General features: G+C 42.0%; 1 long non-coding RNA gene across 2 annotated transcripts in view; it reads left to right on the top strand.

The window, feature by feature from the left end:
* Positions 1-20,668, top strand: part of LOC135114073 (uncharacterized) — a 138,526-nt gene that overhangs the window by 57,865 nt on the left and 59,993 nt on the right. Inside the window, exons 3-4 of one of the 2 annotated variants that reach the window (XR_010275196.1) lie at positions 3,337-3,436; positions 5,189-5,479. This is a non-coding gene — a long non-coding RNA (uncharacterized LOC135114073). Of the gene's footprint in view, positions 1-3,336; positions 3,437-5,188; positions 5,480-20,668 lie in introns of those variants that run through there. The other variant, XR_010275197.1, reaches the window with a different exon arrangement.

Raw genomic sequence — 20,668 nt, 5'->3', positions numbered from 1 at the left:
CGGCACTTGGCTGAGAGACTATCGCTTGATTAACCGGAATGAGGTCTGCGCTTGAATACTCCTGGGCAGAGAGGAGTGAGGGAGGGAGGGTGCAGCAAGGTAAGGGCCAAATATATGCATGACTCTGTTTCGAGACGCACTTGGATCCAGTTTGCTTCATTTTACAGGACTTAACAGTATCATCAGTATTCATCGCTCATCGTATTCCGCCGCTCCATTCGTTCACGCCATTGTCTCAAGTGACTTTTGTTGATGGATCAAAGTTAGTCTCTTTGATAGATAGCCATTGCCCTTCAGAAATTTACACATATGCTGTTTCCTAGTTATTAAATTTCCCAAGGATGAACTTTAGCCTTCTCTTTAACAATTGTGTGTGTGTGTGTGTGTGTGTGTGTGTGTGTGTGTGTGCGATTGATCTGAACACAGGCATATTTTTTTACTCTTAGATTTAACATGCATATTTCATACATCGAATTCCACCGAAAATAACTGGAGTGTGTCAATATTTACGAGCATGGTTTAATATGTATTGTTTTTATCAACATATTTCTTTGACCACATAAATCCTAAGGTACACATGTCGTAGATTGTATTTCTTTGTGTGTGTGTGTGTGTGTGTGTGTGTGTGTGTGTGTGTGTGTGTTTCTTAGTTAAGGCATTTTGGTCGAAACTTCAACATTTCCTGCCAGGACTGCATGAAACATTTCTGTCTGGTGCGTGGCTGGGAGCGGCGTGCCACCAGGGCCGTGGAGGTGAACCCCTTGTGTCTCCACGTTATATTGAATTCCCGAGAAGTGACGTAAAGGAGTTATTTACACGTGGGTGGTGGCGGGAGGAGGCGTGCGAGGGGTGGCTGGGTGGCGTGGTGCCTGGCGGAGTCTGGGCGGGGGTGGTGCGGCCTGAAGGGTTTTGACAGGCGCGCATCAGGGGGCAAATAAAGAGACATTGTGAGGCGCGTGTTGGAAGGGAGATGGGGCGCGGAGCTGGCAGTTACGTGTGCAGCGAGGCTAGCCAGACGAAGGGGAGGTAGATGGAAAGTGTTTTTTTCAATCACACAAACGCACTTTCAAATTCCTGCTATTCGCATCAAAACAACAACAAAAAACTATTGATTATTAGGAAATACACATGTAGTAACAGTCGGGAATATACGAGAATTTTAATGTTTTACGTGTCAAGTTTTCAATCATACAAACACTTTCAAATTCGTGTTATTCGCAGCAAAAGAAAAAAAAAGTGATGATTATTAGAAAATACACATGTAAATATAGTCAGGTATGTCTGTGAATTTTAATATTTTGCGTTATCGTTAGTGTGGGTTCAGGAATGTGTGCTGCAGGCTCCCGTGGGTGCAGGAGCGGCGGGGATGTCTTATTCATTGCAGTTTTGCCGCGGCCTTGATGCTCCACCTAACGAACGCTGCCACCACCTTTGATCTTTCACTTCTGATCAGGGAACTAGTTTCCTCTCCCGTCACTATCCTTCCCTTTCTCCTTCACTCTCTGCACGTCCTACCATACCGCCGGCGTGGTGTAAAAGAGAATATAACGTCAGAATAGTTATTGCTGGAGCACCGAATACTAGACATGTTTTGGCTTTTATTGGGAAGCGTGATATTTCGAGAGTTTACCGAAACTTTTTATTTGTGTAACCAGAATTTTAGAATGTTATCAGTAATGAAAAATTTTAAAACTAAATTCATGTGGTGTGTGTGTGTGTGTGTGTGTGTGTGAGGGGAAGGGGCGGGGCGTTGGGAAGGAGGGAGTTGAAAGCGAGTGAGGATACAGATTTGTCTTCTTAACTTTAGTGAAAAACCTATTTCTATTATTTCTTCACACTGTTTTAACTTTGTTTTATTCACTGTTACTTTCATTTCACCTTCAAAATTCTTCTCTTTCTTGTCCTCCTCTTTCTCAACCCTGTGTTCTTCATCCATTACCCTCAACCACCCATCCAGCCCCTCCCCTCCCATCTCCCCCTTTCACAGTACCATGTTCATCTTTTCCTTAATCCGGCAGTATTCATATGTAATCCTTCCCTGTCTTCCTCACTCTCCCTCGGGTGGTGCGCTCTCTTCCCTCTGATCCCCTAAGGTGCTTCAGCCAAGACATATGTAAGCCTACAGAGGAATGCCAGCCTTCTACATTCTTTCCTCTCAAAACCCCTCACCTCGATGACTTTTCACTTACTATTGTAATCTTCAGTTCCTCTTCTGGACTTTTTTTTCTCTCCTTGTTTGGGTTTTATTGTTGTTTTCTTGTTTCCAATTTCCTTTTTTTTTTTTCTTATGTCTCTTCCTTTTCTACTTTTGAATTTCTCTTCTTCTTTCTCCTACTCTTGCTCCTGCTTCAGTTCCTCCTCCTCCTCCGCCTCTTCCTCCCCCTCCTCCTCCTCCTCCTCCTCCTCCTCCTCCTCCTCCTCCTCCTCCTCCTACTCCTCCTCCTCCTCCTCCTCCTCCTCCTCCTCCTCCTCCTCCTCCTCCTCACTTACCTGGCTCCGAGCAGCGCCTTCAAGTACCTCCTCACATCTCACGGCTCACCTGACGGGAAAGGAAAACTGATATGTAATATATGTCAGATGAAAAATTTTACGTCAAGGGGATAAGTACATCAAGGGGAAAGAGAACGAAATATTGTATGTTTATATGTTCAATCCAAAATTTATTTCCCTGGAACTTGTGTAATATGCAAGTACCGAGTGTGACTTACTGGTAGGAAAACAAAGTTTTACTGTAAATGTTGGTATTTCAGAGAAGTAAATGCATAACTATTCACATGAAGCTTGTTGCTCGACAATGAGTTAATGAAAATATCATGGAATGTAAGAGTATTCCGGTGTTGATTTATTTGGCGAAATGAAATTTACGTGTTTTATTTTAGAATTTGTAAAATATCGTTTGTGATCATGAAAATGCTTCAGAACTTGCCGTTGACATCGTAAAAGAGCAGCGTGTAATAGGATTGCTCCTTTACTTTTATTTACAATTATGCAAAATTTCTCCCGAGAAAGAAAATCACATACTTTGATGCCCTGTTTACCACGCAACGGAGGTGTCATACCTGTGTGTTATATGAATACTTGTGTAACAAAGCGAAGCGCTTCCACAACACCACAGCACCAGAAGGCCGCAGCGCCACACAACAATATAGCAAACAACTAACTTTGCACATCACTCCAGGCCTCACTTAACGAAGACTGAACTCTTTTTGCATGAAGAACAAGTTTAATTCATTCAGAACCTTGACGCTACCTCGGCTATCGTGGATACAGTTCGTGACTTGTCTCTTCTTGTACCTAGATCTTCCTGCCTCCCTTATCCATTCGTTCATATTTCAGTGTTGTGAAGACGATCACTCCATCCGACTGCTGCCTTTTCTGTTAGCTTTACTACTGGAAGAACTGTTAACCTCCTCTATAACAAGTTCTCCCTTAAGAGGTGAGTGGTAAGCTAAATTTGAGTTTCTGCTCTTCATACATTCTTATCCCCTGGTTGAGTCATTGTTTCGATGGGTGTCTGCTGGGTTGTGTATCTTGGTCTGCTCAGTCTTCTAATTGGGAAGCTCATACAAAGGCTGGAGTCTAACAATGGCTTCAGAGTTTTGGCTTCCTCTACTCTCAAGTCTCCATCCCCCCTCCCCACATTCTCTCTCTCTCTCTCTCTCTCTCTCGGCTTCACTCGTTTGTCTTTCGCTAAATACTGTAATGTGTGAAGCGCAAGAACACCCTCTCGCAACAGCAGGGAGTCACAATATAATGCACCACTTCACATCATCATAGTAATGCAGCAAGCCACGGCGGTGTTTAGAAAGTCACAGTATTGTATTTGTGCTTCATATGTATTTACTACCAAATATACGAATACATCATTGTACTGCCCTATACACACTCACATTTATATAATCCTTAATGCTGAAATTATTGCTAACTTCATTATCATCAGTACGAGCAGCTACTACACCAGCCTAAATGGTCCCATATATTCATGTATCACTTAATTAGTATCCCGCCTGAGTGGAGAAGGTGAATGGCCCCCACGTCATCCGCTACAAACACATCGAGTTTTGCCGGCACTGTACAGCATCTCGGGTGGTTGATTTGTGGCGAAATGATTGCAAAGGAAGAGACGTGATAAGTTATGAATAAAAGGCATGGTATTTTATGAAATGAAAGGGTAATTTTCGTGCACACCAGAACATACCTTCCCAATCCACCTGCACGCTGCCTTCCACAGCTATAGTCAGTTCGAGCTTACAAATGAGAAATGTCAACACGCCTCCTTCTTCCGTTATTGACACACCACCTGTGTTAACTTTTACCATTAATTCCATTATTGGAAGGTCAGGAGAAAAGTGAGTATATTGGTGAGGGAAACACGGTAAATTTTTAGTTTCCTACAAATTCTTATACATCCACGTAAACAGGCAGAATCTACCGAGAAACCACTTGAATATGATGAATAAAATTCAGTGGAAATTTATAATGAACTATCCACAGAAATTAGGGAATAGAATCGATAAACTTTGCGAAATCCATCCACGATATAAGGATGGATTTAGAAAAAAAATCTGTCAGCAAGATTAAAATACATATCTTATAACCACTGTGTAATTAAAGTTATAGATTAGGGATGTTAAACGTTGAAAGTAAACGAATGAAGAATAATTTCGGAGTGACTGTAAAATAAGAAAATATTAACAATGATGGAAAACACTGAACAAAGCTGATGAAAGTAGCAAAAACTGAAATGAGCAACACAACACATAGTGGTAGAAATGTAGAAGTTGCTGCAAAACACTGAGCCAGATCCTGACAGATACCACTGTGCGACAAGAAGATCAAACAGGGAAGACTTTTAGGCGGAAGTTCCCGAGATAGACACAGCGCCGTCCCTCGTGGAGAAAGTTAAAGAAGGCCGTGTTAAGCGGGGGAATTATAATGACGTGTGTGTGTGTGTGTGTGTGTGTGTGTGTGTGTGTGTGTGTGTGTTTGTGTGCGCGTATCAATTTATTATCAGCTAAAGCATATTAGAAACTCTCTTTAGGCGCATCTGAAAATTTAAAGTAACTGCTTAAACGTACCACAACATTCGCCTTATCATTCTAAGACTAAGCAACAAAACGTGTCACCAGCACTTCCTGTTATTCATGCATTCAACTCTCGCTCTCAACTTTAAATCCCCTGCGGACAGGACATCCTTGTTCCACCGGGGAGGGAGTGCGTGCGCCGGCGAACCCTCCTGTATAAGCCAGCGGATCCTAGCAAGCGGCAGGAGTGATCGGAGAGTCACGAACAGGAGGAGGCTCTGGAGGCGAGGCGTGGAATGATGTCTTGCTGAAGTGTCAATGGATCGGGCTGAGTGGACGCGGCTGAGGCACTGTTAGCTTTAGTGACTGTATCGTGTGTTCTGTTATTGGTGGTATTTGGTACTTGAAAGTTGTTGTATTAAGTAGAGTTCGGAATTTATTACTGCCTGCGTGTTGTGGTTTCAGTTGTTGTTGTTGTTGTTGCTATTATTATTATTATTATTATTATTATTATTATTATTATTATTATTATTATTATTATTATTATTATCAAGTGTGTATCTCGCAACTCTATCCCTGCCATCACTCATGTTCTGCTAGCATTTCCTTACTTGGTTCCGCAGCCATCACTCCATCCTCTCCTCTGTCTCGGCTTATCCTCCCTTCTTGAAACCCCTTCCCTCGGCGGCTGGAATTTATAGTGCCCATGCACCGTGAAATCTTCCTGAGGAGCTGGGAACATGTGTGCGCACGGTCATGGTGTGTGTGTGTGTGTGTGTGTGTATGTATGTATGTTTGTGTTTGTGTCTATTGGGGGGGCGGGACAGTTTATGGGGACCAGCATGTGTGTTGTTTAGAGCTGAAGTAAAGGTAAATGTTGATAATGTTGATACCTTCGTTGCTTATCTAATGCAAGGTCAGAAATACCTGCTTTGTTAATATCACTTGATCAGCTCGACAGGTGATTATTAGTGTGTTGTTCCAAGCCTTTTTTTTTTTTTTGTTGCCATGGTGGTGGTGGTGTGTTACTATTCAGAGCACTGGAGAAAATGGTTTGGACAGACATTAAAAAGAGAATAGAACGTTTTTTTAAGCCACAAAACTAATTAAAAGACTATGGTACAAAAATAAAGTTTCTAAATTATGTAAATAATTGTGTAGGGAGAATACTGATTGTACTGTCTACAATTCATTCACTCACTCACTCACTCACTCACTCTAGGGCGTCGCAACAATAAGGTCAACATGGCGCCGCAGTGAAGATGGGAGGTAATATTTCAAGTGACGACAGAATAGTTTACGTTTGGAAGTTTGAACTCCGCAACTTTTAGCAGCACTGGGGTGAGATGCGAGGTTCGGGTTGTATATTTCCTTTGCTGTTGAGTGTAAGCAAGGAGAGAAGGGAGACTGTGGTATTCCCTGCTCTATTTTTTTTTATTTCAACTTAGTTTTTTTTCAGCTATTATTTAGTTTTTTTTCTCAGGTATTATTTATTTGATTTCATTCTATTTTTTTTAAGGTGATTGTGGCATATCCCTGCTCCGTTATTCTTCTTTTCCCCTATTTCCTTACCCTATTATTATCCTTTTCCCTCACCTATTATTTAATTTCATTGTAGCTTAGTTTTTCTTTTTTATCCCAGTATATAGAGACTGTGGTATATCCCTACTCTGTTTCTTCTTTCTTTTTCCCTCTTCTATAATTTATTTTCTTTGATTCAAGTTAAGTTTGTTTTTTTTGCATGTTTTACCTTACTTGATGTACTCATTTACTCATTTTCCCATTTTCCTTCAGCCAATAAAAGCACGTAGAGTTGGCGCGCGTAATGGAATGAACGCATAAAAGTAACGTATCCGGATATTGCTGTCTTTATAGCGGCGCATAAACTGGGGAGATAAGACAAAAAAAAAGGGAGGAAATGGAGCATAACTAAAGAGCTAAATGCTTTAATAAAAATTCAGAGGATGAAGTAACTATTTTTGGTTTCTCCTAGTTCGTCCTGTGCTCGCGTCCCCAATAACGTTACCGATTGTCACTTTCTTTGTGTTCCTTTAAAGGCAAGGCGTGATCGATAATGCAAGGATTGTTTGTATGCTCTCTCTCTCTCTCTCTCTCTCTCTCTCTCTCTCTCTCTCTCTCTCTCTCTCTCTCTCTCTCTCTCTCTCTCTCTCTCTCTCTCTCTCTCTCTCTCTCTCTTCCTAATTGAATTTTTTATCTTTCTCCCTCCTACCAAATGCACACTGTCTGTTTGTCTGCATTCCTGTGCCTGTCTGTCTGTCTGTCAGTCATCCTCTTTGTCTGCCTTTCTCCCTTCTCTTCCTCTCTCTCTTCTCTTCCTCTCTGTTTCCCTCTCAGTCTGTCTCTGCCCGTCTGTCTGTCTCTCTATTAACTCTATTTGTATGTCTGTCTCTATTAACTCTCTCTCTCTCTCTCTCTCTCTCTCTCTCTCTCTCTCTCTCTCTCTCTCTCTCTCTCTCTCTCTCTCTCTCTCTCTCTCTCTCTCTCTCTCTCTCTCTCTCTCTCTCTCTCTCTCTCTCTCTCTCTCTCTCTCTCTCTCTCTTTTCCTCACACACGCAAGCCCAATCAGAATTTTCTTATCGCAAATATTGTAGTACGTTTATGCATCGATGTATCACGAAGATTAGACCGAATTCTCTTCCGGTTCATTTCTCGGTAAGCCCTGCGAAAATAAGAGGCCCATTTCGTTGCATTACACTAAGGGTAATGCCAGAATAATTACACAGGGGAGAGGGAGGGAGAGGTAGGGGGTAAAGGTGAGGCGAGGAATAGGGAGAAAGAGGAGGTGAGGGAAGGGGGGGCAGGGAAATGAAGATGGACGACAGACGGAAGTATGTTTTCAAGTTTTCAAGTCGAGACAACGCAAGCAGTGTCGTGTTTACATCGCCTTGTTAACTAACGGATCTGGGACGTGGAAGTTTGAGAGAAGGAATAAGAATAAGAACGAGTGAAACAGAGGAGGAAAAGAAGGTATATAAAAGGTCAAAAGAGAAGAAAACAGGAAAAGATTAAAGTGAAGGAGGAGGAAGGGATGAAAAAAAAAGGCGGGACAGTGACAGAGAAAGGAATAAAAGAATGCGAACAAACGAAATAGAGGAAATGGAGGTAGAGAAGACAGAGAACAAGGAAGAGGTGGAAAAGGAGAAGGTGTCGGAGAGAAGGAATAAAAGAAAATAAAAATAGGTAACACAATGAAGAAAGAAGAGGTAGAGGACGGGGTAAAAGGGAGCTAAAGATGGAGTAGAAGAGGGAACAGAGAACATGGGAGGACGAGAAGAGGGACCAGGAGGAAATTAAGTTTAAGAGGGGAGGAAAAGGAAAAGGGGTGTAGAAGGATGTAGAAGGAATTAGGATGAAAAGGGGAAATGGGGATTGGAAAGAGCAGGAAAGGAATAGTACAAACGAAGAATGGAAAGGGAGAAGACAGAATGATGACTGGAAGTTGAGGCAATAGAAGTGAAGGAAGAATGGAGATGAAACAGGGAGAAGAAACCAAGAATGTAGAAATTCAAAGAGAGAATAAAAATTGAGAAGCTGGAGAAGGACTAGAGCAGTAAAAAAATAAATAAATAAGAAAAATTTGAATAGGAGAGGAAAGAGAGGTATGGAGGGAGACAAGGTAACTGAATAGGTATGAAGGGAAGGAGAAGAAGAGAGAGAATATGACTCGCGTGTCTCAGCCAAACAACTGCCAGCATTCTAAACAACACGGAGCCACGCACGGCCTTGGAATGGACGGGGGAGGAGGAACGAGGGGAATTCCTGGAAATTTGAGCAAAACTAATAAGAAAACAGAGAAAAAAAGAAAAGAAAAGAGAAACAGGTACAATCTTATGCAATGTTTTGTTGAGGGAAGAGGAGAATGGAGAAAATAATTGTATTGCTGTGACTGTCATCGAGTTGTGATTACAGGGCCAATGCACAAATAAATGGACACCCTCTTCTGTGTGTGTAGAGCGTAAAGGAATGAATGTGTGTGTGTGTGTGTGTGTGTGTGTAGGAGGGATCATTTACGTCGCAGCAAGATGGAAGTGACCCCTGAGTGTGCTGAAAGGGTTGGACTAGCGGGTGCTGTCGGCCGTCTGTATCTTAGTATTTATGTATGTATGTTTGTATGTACGTATGAGTCGAGGTGAGTATGTAGTAGATATACGTGTACCTTGTGTATACATGTATGAAGACTATTTGTATTGTATGGGTATAGCTGTTTTATTTTATTTGTAAGCTTTTGATTGTGAAGGAGACTGGCTAATGGTACACATAACAGGAAAAAAAAAATTGATTGCCACTCCTCGCCCAAAACACACAAGAACTTTATAATTATAATAGATTTCCAAACCAGCTCGTCGAATTATTATGTGTATGTAAGTAGCACGTATAGATGTATGTCTCTATCCATGTACTATGTAGCAAGTATTTATTAACCCTGTGTGTATGTATGTATATATGTATCTATGTAGCACACATGTACCCCTTAATGAACACCTGCACTTATATTTGCCCTAGTAACGCCCAGTAGAAGTGGCCCAACACATGCATTGCCAGTACGTGCACCCTTTCACCTTTTAGGCGTCAGTGTGTCAGTGTTACATTCACCATGAGCGGGGGAAGACAGCACACGGGGACAGGGTACAGAGGAGTGTTTGAAGAGAGAAGGGGTAGATAACACATTTTTCATCCCTGGGTAAGGCAGATCAGTAGAGAAGATAATGTAATGGAAAGAAGACGCAGGGTTAGAAGGGACGAAGGAATGGTATGAGTACACTTCTAACCCCAAGAGTGACATTTCAGGCGCGTGGTCTTATTGATGGGTGGAACGCCGTGACGTCTGAGCCTTTATTGCAGTTGAGGTCATGGAGAAAGTCTGCATTTGTCTTGTCTTAATGCAGCACTTAGCAGCTTAAGTATTGCTTGTGTAGACTGTTGTTCCTACTATTTTTAGAGAGAATAGCTTACTTTTGTGTGTGTCTGGGGTGTGTGTGTGTGTGTGTGTGTGTGTGTGTGTGTGTGTGTGGGTAGGATGGTGTTCCTCCACGTGTGACTCCTATGAAGGCTTCTAACGCTGTCTACTTTTCGTCTCTTTTATTTCTGATTTTTTTTCTTTTGAGAATAACAAGTTTTACATGCATTCGTGGCTTTCTATTAGTTTTCCCCTCCTTGTCCTTGGGCGTGAGTGGAATGATTGAGTTAATATGTAAAGTAGTGTGTGTGTGTGTGTGTGTGTGTGTGTGTGTGTGTGTTGTTTGCTTGCCTGAGGATGCCGTCATTATGTGAGTGCTTGTTGGTTTGCTTTTTACAGGAATTCTACTGCAGTACCCGAGAGCAAATAAAGTGCGGAGAGGAAAGGGAAGGAAAGGTTGGTGCGCTGAAAGGGAGAAGGTCTTTTGTAGCTGGTTCTTCTGGATTCTCTGGCTCCTCTCTCAACCTTTTATGGCCTTGTTTGGAATTAGTCCGTGTGTGTGCCTTTGCGTCGTGGAAGGGGAGTGGGAATGGCGTCCTGTCCTGGCAAAAGTGAGGTGTGAGCCACGAGTTCTTTGTGTCATCACGGCGAGGCTTGGAGAGAAGCTTTAGAGAGGAAAAATTCATCGAAACTTTAAAACAGAGACACTGAACTATTTTTCATGAAGCAAATTTGTTTTAGAATCATGAGCTTGGACGTTTACTGACTGTATAGATGCTTTTGTTTATTCTATTTATTTTTTGTTTCGTTTTGCTTTGTTTGTTTTGGGAGTGGTCTTTGAAATGCGTTCTTGTGTTCCGTAATTCATGTTTTATATATATGTTTGTGTGTGTGTGTGTGTGTGTGTGTGTGTGTGTGTGTGTGTGAATGATACTGCATAGATAATTTCCCATACACATATTGTCATTTCCTGTGTAATTTAAGCATGTTAGTGTCATTATAATTCAGTCGTTCAACGAAATGTATTGAATCATGTTTCAAAGCATAATTATCATACATAACAGTGTTCCATATATCTGCCAATGATGTCGAGGCAAAAAAAAAACACATAGAAGTTTCTGTTGAGACATGGAGAATTCAGTTTTGACAGGATCCATCTGCTTGCATGTCACTGCTCTTATCGTCCACGCCGTGTCTGGTGGTGTTTAGTTAAGGCTTTGGATACAAGGCTGAAGAAGAATAAAGTTTGAGGACCGAGTGTTTTCTGCTGCGTGGAAGACGATCTCACAGGAGCGGTGTCCTGTTGCTGGCTCGGCGGCCTCGCTGCTCCCCGGACGTTACTGTGGTGATGCACGTTGCTTCGTCCCAGTTCGACATGCAATGAGGTATTTTCGCGGTGAGAATGAATATCCAGGAGGTTATTATCGGATGACTGAGCAATAATTATCCGTTATTTCAATCGATATGCTGTCGCGCTAACTTACACGGTTTTTGAGAGTTTTCGTGAGATTGCAACTATATCACATATTTATTATCAAAATCATACTCTCATTATGAATTTACTGTATGTATATGTGCTTTTAATATAGTCATTTGGGAATTAGATAAAAACAATAGGAAGATTGAAATCCTCTCATTAATGTACTATATTGATGATGATTTTTTAAACTATATTATTTTCAAAAGTAAAATCCATGTTTCTCTTCTCACTTTTTTTCCCATTTTCATTCCAATGCGAACAGAACCTAAGCTTGAAAAATGGCCGCCTGCACCACAGTATCACTCCTTCCATCTCAATTGTCACCAGACATCAATATATTGGTGATGGACCCGATGTCTTTGTCCCTCCGTCCGTCTGTCTGTCTGTCCCCGGGAGTATTGAGTTTTTTTCCGTCGCTTGTATCCTTCTCGCTGACGCAAACCCTGTCACTGGAGGCTTTGCAAATCAACACAAAGCCTGATTAAGTTACGTCATCTCCAGCCACCGCCACGCTCCGCTCCTCGCTTGCTGACGGCTGTGAGTCAAAACAACCATGAAGTGGCATTGACTGAGGCTCATTACTGCCGTGATTAACTGAAAGCCTGTTGTGTTTGCTTGCAGAATAGACAGAGAGAGAGAGAGAGAGAGAGAGAGAGAGAGAGAGAGAGAGAGAGAGAGAGAGAGAGAGAGAGAGAGAGAGAGATTTTTCCAGTAAGCATTCCTTGTATCCATTTCTACCCTAGCCAGCAGTTGCCTTCAGTCTATTAGTGCACCATGCGTCGCCTAATGAACCACCGCCTTTGTTTCCCGCGTCACTGAGCAACACTGGGAGCTGCAGTTTTCCTTCAATATCACGTTACCTTCCTGTGCCGTCCCATCTTGCCATCGCTTGTGGTTATTGGTCGACTCTCGTTTTCCTCAACACACGAGCGACCATTACTACGCTTAGGCACGCCATGAAGGTGCGTACTCTGCTTCACCCAGCTTTTAGTTTCCTCTGTCTGTGTCCAGTTTTCTCATCCCCCTTCTATTGTACCACAGCTTTCTTGGTAAATACTTTAAAATACATATACCTTCGCTTTCGGTCTAAATACTCAGAAAATAAATATTACAACTGTTCGTTCCCAGCAAGAATATTAAATTTCCCGAATGCGAACGAAGCGTTTCATAATATTATTGGTCACTTCCCTTCCGATAGTCGTGCCGGAAGGAATGGAAGATCGCTTCCTGGCCTCGTCCCACGCTGTTCAGCCTCCCTTCCTCCCCTTCACCTGGATAGTAATGCTGTACTAGTGCGCTTCCTCTTCTGCTCTGTGCATAGAAGGGCAGCCCTCATGACAAGTGTGTGCGTGTATGATATTTCTTAAAGCGTAGATTTCACATATTTATTTAATAATAAATTTCTTATTTGTAATATATATTTCTCTGAATACTAATGAGATGACACTTGTTATTTCATTTGAGTGACAGTAGACAACTCATGCGAGACAGAAAAGGACTAAACACTACGAAGATTGAATTTTTCAATCAATAAAAAAAAAAAATCAATGACGTATTTCGAAATTATACTTTAAACTTGCACCACATTGCCTGACAAGGATGGAGATGTCGTAGCAGTGCATGTGATAAAATCTTCTTAGGCATATTACTTATTTTCAATAATTTAATAAAGTTTTTGTTAAAACACTAATTTAAGGATAAATCTGATAGTCTTATATGCCTTTACAAGGAAAGGTCACACGAGCCACCCTCGCCGCCGCACTCCCTCACCCCGGCACGCTTCACGCCACTCCGAGCGCCAACATCCATAACTTCAAGAACTGTGTGACGCAATTGCTTCGCTCCCTAATAGCTTGATGCATGGACTCGGCTGTTCCGTCTCCCTCCTTTACCACCTCCATTACCACTTCCGCAACCACCACCACCGCCACCTTAATGTTACCACTCTAGAACCGGCGAGGAGTCTCCTCCTCGTCCTCCTCTTAGGTTCGAGTCTCTATATAATGAATAAATGAGCTCATGAATGGATTAGGATAAATTTTACCTTTGATTTATCGAGAACTCATTAATAAGGATAAATAAAGCATAAATTTTACCTCACCTCGCCTGAAAAGTATAGCACGCGATGCAAGGGAGGTGGAGTTTGGTCCCTGCCAGGCCAGGCATCCCCGAACACCTCGCCTCTCACTTTCCTCACGCTCTCTTCACGCATGAAGATTATTTGCCCTGAGACGGCTCTCACTTCTTCCCTCTCTTCACACAAGGGACAGTTTATCGTAACACTTAACAGTTCCTGGTGAAAAGTTCGATCTCGCCTGCATCTCCTGCAAGATTGGTTTTGAGTTATAGCAGGCAATAAAAACCCGTGTGTCGCTCCATCGGACGTGCGGGGATGCACGGCGTCAGGTGAAGTACGCTTGTTGCAAAGCTCGCAGAGATGGAAAGGACAGGTTGACGTTGGGCAGGGGTTAGGTCCGCCATGGTGCAGTACACTTTACGCAAAAAACAATATCCCTTTAACAGCTTCTCTCTGGCCAAAATATGGAGATGGATGTATTGGGTATAAAAGTACTGTGCCTCTGCCACCATGCACCTCACCCGCCATTAAATCTCAGTGTCTCTTTATTTATGCATTTATATATTATGTTACAATCTTGAATTAACACATAGTAATCTTGTGCAATTGCATTCGTGACGAACATAAACTAAAACCACAGAACCATAAAATTATCTTTTCCTCGCCATATATTCGAACACCTAATTACTCCTATATATGCGATAAGGTAGCGGCTAGAGTTTTGGTCACTAGTGCGATTAGTCGGGGTCTGCTATGTAACCCTGATTCGGGGGGAAGGCGGGTTGGCATGCCCTTCCTATGTCACCAGGTGTTGGATGCACAAAATGTTCTTTCTGTTGAATAAAACTGGATTTTCAGGTACACGTGTTGCTGGTGGTGTGTTGTGGGTGTTGTGTTGCTGGTAGTGTGTTGGTGGTGTGTTGTGTTGTGGATGGTGTGTTGTAGGTGTTGTGTTGTGTTGTGGGTGGTGTTTTGTGGGTGTTGTGTTGTGGGTGGTGTGTTGCTGGTGGTGTGTTGTGGGGGGTATGTTGCTGGTGGTGTATTGCTGGTGGTGTGTTGCCAGTGGTGTGTTGCGTGTGTCTGTTGAATGAGGGCAGTAATAGATCTGGCTCTAATAGGGAGAATGCCTCCCTTTTTTTCTTTTAAGGAGGTTGCTCAGGCGGCTATTCACATTATGTAAAAAAAAATGTGTAATTGCAGTCTTGGTGTATGAATATCAGTACGATGAGCGAAAGCATGTTGGGGCCTTTTGTACAAACATACTCTGTGTTTAGATTAATACCAGAACATATTTATTGATTTACGTTTTACAAGTTATCTTCTTTACCACAGTTAATGAAGATAAAAAAAAATGAGAATTTTTTCCTTTTTCACGACACGAAATTTACGAAAAGACAGGAACTCTCTGTTAATGCGAGGGCGAACGTGCCTCGGCGGGCCTTGACGAGGCAGCCAAATCCTGCGACGTGGTAGTCTTTTTGAGGAATACGTGAGGCCTTAGGCCGCGGGGAGGAGAGGAGGTGGGGACTGGCAAGTTTTGAGGGGTGGGGAGGATAGGAGGAGGGACTTGACGTAATTGGACAGACAAGTAGAGGAAGAATTAGGATCAAGGAAGTTGAAAGTTGAGAATAATACATAAATTCAAATATAAACATACTCTCATATATGCACATACCTGCATTGTTTTATTCACGCTACCTTTTTATTTACTCGTCATGGACGGAATAATACTCAAAGGAAGAAAGCCATCTTCTATCATTAGAAGACAATTGTATGACCTTTTCAGTTTCTTATGGATATATATATATATATATATATATATATATATATATATATATATATATATATATATATATATATATATATATATATATATATATATATATATATATATATATATATATATATATATATATATATATATATATATATATATATATATATATCATTCGTAAAACAAGGCAAAATGATATTGATGGCTCTTTTCTATGCTCCAAAGCAGTGAGAGCAGGGCACAACCTTGCAGCACGATAGACTATAGAGGAAGCCAGTAAGAGGAGGAACTTTCATGAAATGGAAAGTATGTGACTATAGTGTTTTATAAAATGTGGCTGTGGACTTGACCAGCGACCATTAATTTCCAGCAAAGGTGGACGAAAATTTCGTAAATAGAAACCAAACATGTGAACAAAAGATTAAACACTGATAATTATAGTAACAGGATGGCAACCACGGAATGATGAAAGGAAGCAGCAGACCAGACAGAAATGTAAAGGGAGAAATGAAATAGGAAGCCTTGCTGGGATGGCCTAAAATAATCGAGCAACTAACAGAGATGAATGGAGAAAGTTGGCGAAGGCCTTTGTCTTGCAGTGACATCACAGAGCCAGATGACGCTGACATGTGGCCGAACATGAAACAACCACAACCACGCATTCTGGTTAAAATAAACACACACGCTTTTCGCAGAGTCGCTTGGTTGACTGATCACTTAAAGACACTACAACATCGGGGTCATGTGGCGCTGTGAGGTGTGGATCAGATACCGTAGCAAAGATTCATAGCTGACAGGATTCCCAGGTATTGTTGTGTCAAGGCCCGTCTTCGTCCCCGCCTCACAATTTTCCTCCTCGCGGCCTGAGTGCCATCGGACGCCCAGGAGAAGGCAAAGTTTTGGGAGGTGCAAGAGTTAGGTCACAGGAAGCCCTCGTGTCACCATCTTTCTGTTGTATCTTCCCCATGTCACCTTGCCATCTTTTTCCTTCTCTCTGTTTTCTTTTCTTTTTTTGTTTTTTCCTCTTCAAACGCACAACCACTGCCCTCCTGCCACTCTCCAGCATTTTCACATCTCTCTCTCTCTCTCTCTCTCTCTCTCTCTCTCTCTCTCTCTCTCTCTCTCTCTCTCTCTCTCTCTCTCTCTCTCTCTCTCTCTCTCTCTCTCTCTCTCTCTCTCTGTGTGCATTCCTTCCACACCTAGCAACTTCATGCAGGTCCCTTTAGAAAAAAGAATTAAACTCTATTATTCCCAGTCTGAGCCACAAGGCAACATCCGCGTAATGCTTCCCTTAAAGTTACAATCCTGAAGAGGAGCGCAATCCGACCCGTGGTGTTGCTTCCTCCCTAGTCAAGAGGTGACTGCTAGACGTTCCCGACCCCGGATGAAGGTCGGGGCAAAGACAAGGAAAGAGGGATGAGAGAGGATTTGCCTACGAGAAAAGGAAAGGTTGGGAGAAGAGAAAATATGAAAGAGAGAAAGGTAAGAAGATTGGGAATAAGAGACATAACTGAAGATATACTTTATGGATTGATATTGTGAAACAGAGGAATGGCGGTTACCTTTAGCGATGAAATGTGGCACAAGTATCAACGTGCTAGAAACGGAAATTGTTTTATTCTAAAAGTTTTGCCTCCGTCTAATCAAAATGAGAGCTTAAGAGTAGAGTAATTAAATGCCAGGCATCGCTTTTACTAGGAAGTTATGTTGATGAAGTGGAAATTAGAGGAAAGGTAGAGAGAAAAGGGCATTGGAATATATTACGTAATTCAAGATGAAAGTTAAAGAGAAGAGAAGATCATTTTATTAGTATTTGTTGGTCTCCATAAATGATAATGGTGATGATCATGATGATAATAATAATAATAATAATAATAATAATAGCAGCAGTGGGGCTGGTTATGGTAGTGTTTACAGATAGAATGCGGTTGATGATTTTATTATGTTTTGAAAATTCTGACTGACTAGCGATGCATATTATTTCGCCCATCCGTGTGTGCATCTCCATTTCAAAAGTACGATATCATTAACTCTAAAGTGGCCTATTACATATGACGTCTCTCTTGCGAAACACTGAACATGAATCACTATGTACCATGGTGGTGTGATGAGCGTCTGGCTAAATTCACTCTTTAGTACAATTTCAGTCACGTTTGTTCACTCACTTCGGAAACCATTGTAAAGTAAACCTGTAATGAAGTAACTTTCACTTCGACGTAGCCTGCAGCGGTGTGGCCCAAAACATTGCCGCTGCCTGCCTCCATCCAGTTTTTGTGGACCTTCTACAGCCTGACATTGTCCCGGGAGCCCTAAAACTTCGAACCTGAGGGCTTTTTAGGAAACCCACAAAACTCAGTGTGGGGAAAGGAAATCGCCGGGGAATATAGAATGGAGGGCAGTGTGTGTTCCTTATATAGAGTCAGTGGAGCCTGAAATTGTTCCCATAGAAATTGAGACACGGGTCGTCGCCCGCAATATGACGCCATTTCTTTGTCGAGAGGGAGTCCTGTGCAGGCTAGGAGGATAAAATGGCTCACAGTTTTACATAGGTAAAGAAAAGAAGTGTCAGTGACCGTCAAAAGACTTCGCTCCTCTCTCATCCCACTACTACTGAATTTTTTCTTAGTTGGCGTTGGAAAATTAAACGGGCCATTTATTTTTCGGTGGTCTATTAAAGATACTTATTTTCAAACGGCATATTTATGGATGCTATTATACTATTATACTCAGCCGTTTTTACAGAAATAAAGAGTGATTTACTGTTTGTTGATGGTTTATAGAAGCTATTCTTCAAAAAGGCATATTTATGGGTACTATTATGCCCGTGAACCTTTACTTCAAAGTTTCGCATAAATCCTCTTTAAGCTAAATCCTTTATTCGCAATATAATACACCCATTTCGTGTTTCTCAGCATTTCGGCCACTACTTCCTGTCTTCATTACATTTTACTCCTCAGCATCACCAATTCAGCATGCAGCGAAGTTCGGTTAACGTGCTGGTCTACTCCGACTTGGAGAAAGTATGCAGATGTGGTGGTGGCGAGCGTGTGTTTGTGTTGCGTCCACCTGGTGCTGGTATTGTAGCTAAATGATGGCCACCTGTTGAATAAATATTAACCGTGCCTTGTTATAGCGTTAGGTACATTAATATATGTGTGTGTGTGTGTGTGTGTGTGTCTGTGTGTGTGTGTTTTATCTCTCCTTCTTAATATGACTAAGTGTCTTGAAGCAGCAATGAAAAGTATTTCTCATTATCCCTCATTACAGTCTCTCTCTCTCTCTCTCTCTCTCTCTCTCTCTCTCTCTCTCTCTCTCTCTCTCTCTCTCTCTCTCTCTCTCTCTCTCTCTCTCTCTCTCTCTCTCTCTCTCTCTCTCTCTCTCTCTCTCTCTCTCTCTAATAATTATTTCATATTCAATTCGTAAACACACACACACACACACACACACACACACACACACACACACACACACACACACACACACACACACACACACACACACACACACACACACACACACACAGAAGCTGCTACTCGTCAGGAGAGGGGGTTTTAAAGCGTCGTCCGAACATTCCAATATATCGGTCCTCGCACGAACGAGTAGAGCTGTGGAAAGAGTGCGAGCAAGCGGCTAATACGCGGGAGGGACACATTGGTTTGTTTACAGGCGAATGGTACTGACCGTGGAATCTGACCATACACACTATCGGTTCTCAATTGTTTTCTTTATCCATGCAGTGAAAAGATGTTTTTGTGTTTATTAATAATTTGTATGACTATAGTTACCCTTTTTTTTTAGGCAGTTTTGTATATTTTTTTTTTTTTTTTATTAATTAGCTGCAGTAACTTCGCTCACCATCCTGTTATCCATCATGTCATCTGTTTATATATTTTTTTCCCGTGTTTATTGTCTTCTTTTTTCCCTGTTACAATGTTCTCCAGTCTTACACTGCTAATAACATATCTTTTTATCAACCTGCAGCAGTGACGTCCTCTCTCTCTCTCTCTCTCTCTCTCTCTCTCTCTCTCTCTCTCTCTCTCTCTCTCTCTCTCTCTCTCTCTCTCTCTCTCTCTCTCCATCCTGTACTCTCTTCTGGGTTTCGTCCCACACACCGCAGTGATTCGTATGCAGAGATTCTGAATATTTTATCTAAAGATTTACCGAAAGACAGAGTGGCCGGGAAGTGAGCCCCTGACAAACACTCAATGTACCCACCTCCTCACTTGCCTGCCCACAACGATCACAGTAACCTAACCTAACCTAACCTAAGCTAACCTATAGACACATCTTTCCTTAATTACTAACCACTTTGAGAGATCCTTTTCTGGTTCAAACATTGTAGGGGTAGAAATTCTATAAGCTATTCTTTTCAATCCCTTCTTTCTTGTAGATGCTTATAAAAGTTTCATGCATTATTGCTGGGGCTGTGAATTAAAGCTTATCACACTGAAAGAGTTAAAAGGAATGTGGTGAGCCTTTCCTGCTCCTTCACTACATTACCTGCATCACCAACATATGTAATCCAAGGACTCCACTTCTATAGTCAACTTTCCTTTATTTATTTATTCTATTACCATTTCTTTTTACAGTGTTGCAGAAAAAAAACAAACCTTTAACTTCGTTTTGTTTCATAATCAAAACAAACATAATAACCATATGTAGAATAAAGTTTTCCCTCGACGATAATAATAATAGTTTGTTATCAGTGGAGTGGCGAGAGAGAGAGACAGAGAGAGAGGGAGAGGGAGAGAGAGAGAGAGAGACCTGTGTGTGATGGTAAGAGAGGCAGGAGGACGTACTCTTCATCGCTCTAGGGTTAAGAAAACGAAGGAATCTCTCCCATCTCTAGACTAAGAAAGAGACGAGGAATCATGTTGCTGGGGAAGAAGAAATAAACAAAGACGTGATGTAGTGAAATTAAAGAAACCACAGAAACACAGTATCTAGGAAAGAAACTAAAGAAGAAATGCACGGAACAACGCTGTGAGAGGGAAGGTAATATATTTGCAAGGGGGAGAAATAGAGGAAGCAGTGTTATGAAGGGGCTGAGAAGAGACGTGAAGGGAGGAGTGGAAAGCAGAGGCAGTACCGTGTGTTGGGAGGAACGCAGGAGGAATATTGTGCCGTCGAGGAAATGAGAGGAGGTGTACAGGGAAGAAAGGAAGGTAAAATAGTTTGTAGAAGGTGAGCGATGAAGCCTGTGAGGGGAGGAGGAGGAGGAGGAAGAGGAGCAGCTGGAAGGGAAGATAAAATTGTCCAGAGAGAGAGAGAGAGAGAGAGAGAGAGAGAGAGAGAGAGAGAGAGAGAGAGAGAGAGAGAGAGAGAGAGAGAGAGAGAGAGAGAGAGAGAGAGAGAGAGAGAGAGAGAGAGAGAGAGAGAGAGAGAGAGAGAGAGA

This window comes from Scylla paramamosain, chromosome 27, assembly GCF_035594125.1.
Source record: "Scylla paramamosain isolate STU-SP2022 chromosome 27, ASM3559412v1, whole genome shotgun sequence".
Classification (NCBI taxonomy): domain Eukaryota; kingdom Metazoa; phylum Arthropoda; class Malacostraca; order Decapoda; family Portunidae; genus Scylla; species Scylla paramamosain.
This window is presented reverse-complemented; position numbering and strand designations above follow the sequence as displayed.